We start from the raw sequence: 1,283 nt of genomic DNA on the forward strand, positions 1-1,283 counted from the left end.
TACTCCTGTATACTGCGCATCCTTTTCGTCTGAAAAGAGAAACGAGACAAAATGATAGTGTACTATATATGTACCCTATGTCAAGACTAATAAATACTATAATGTTTTTAATCATAACTCTTTCCACGACGTTGGCCTTCTTTGCTCAGCAGCTACAAAGCTTGTCTGTAAACAAGAGGAGAGGTTTACGGTCTTCCCTGGAAGCAGTTGTTTGGCAATCTGCAGAGTAGAGCGCATTTTTTTTCTACTGACACGAGCAACGCTATAACAAAATATTGTACTATACGTTCTTAGTCTTTCATCACGATAAATAAAATAGCATATTACTAAGTTATTTTCTCCTTCCAACATGGCGCCTTCATAGCTCAGTGGCTAGAGCGCTGGTCTAGTAAACCAGAGGCCGGGAGTTCGATCCTCCCTGAAGGCAGTTGCACAAATTTATTTTACATTATCATTGCTTGGTCGATTAGTTCATTCTAACCGAGAGATACGATGACGCAACAATGTTAATATGCATTCTTTTCTTTTGTCAAAAAAAAAAAAAAAAATTACATTAGTATGATCGTCTAATATTCTGTTTCTTCCTCAGAAGTGCTTTCATAGCTCAAACACTTCATGAGAAATTAAGAGCTATGATGTTTGGTTATAACGTCTCTTTCCAAAGATGGTATCTTCACAGCTCATTAATCATGAGCCTAAAGTCTGATCAGGTAGTTATGTGAATGTTTTTCACATAATATTTAGATTATTTACACCTTCTTTCCAGAGGAATGTGATTGAATAATAATAATAATATAAAAATAATAATAATCATCATCATCATCATCATTATTATTATTATTATTATTATTATCATTATTATTATTACTGTTATTATTATTACTTCCAACTAGGTTACGTTTTCTGTTCCATCTTTTGACAATTTGTGCCTGTTGGTAGGAGAATTGAACAAAAATCTGTGTGAACTGCTACAAAAAAGGGGACCCCTTAATGGGTAACAAGTAATCAAATTTTGGGAGATACAAACAAGTAACTTTAAGAGAAGGGGAATCTTTAAGGGTTCTCTCTCCAAAGCCGACGACGATTACAGCCCAGAACCGCACAAGTGATCACAAACAGCCCGAATCTACATGAACACCAGCTCTTAAGACCCAGGATTCTTGTCGGAGGTTTACTGTCTGCAACCGCTTTTGATATAATTCAAAATGCAAGCATATCTTTCAGAAACGTTTTCATAAACCCCAGTAACGAAAGGATTAAACTGATAAAATATAATAACTAAA

At 35.0% G+C, this 1,283-nt stretch overlaps 1 non-coding gene across 1 annotated transcript; it reads left to right on the top strand.

Annotated features, from left to right (window-relative positions):
* Nucleotides 1–354: 354 nt before the first annotated feature.
* TRNAT-AGU (transfer RNA threonine (anticodon AGU)) lies at nt 355–427 on the top strand. The gene has a single exon. It is a non-coding gene; the product is annotated as a tRNA-Thr (tRNA).
* Nucleotides 428–1,283: the final 856 nt, after the last annotated feature.

The sequence above is a fragment of the Macrobrachium rosenbergii genome, chromosome 9, assembly GCF_040412425.1.
Source record: "Macrobrachium rosenbergii isolate ZJJX-2024 chromosome 9, ASM4041242v1, whole genome shotgun sequence".
Lineage (NCBI taxonomy): Eukaryota > Metazoa > Arthropoda > Malacostraca > Decapoda > Palaemonidae > Macrobrachium > Macrobrachium rosenbergii.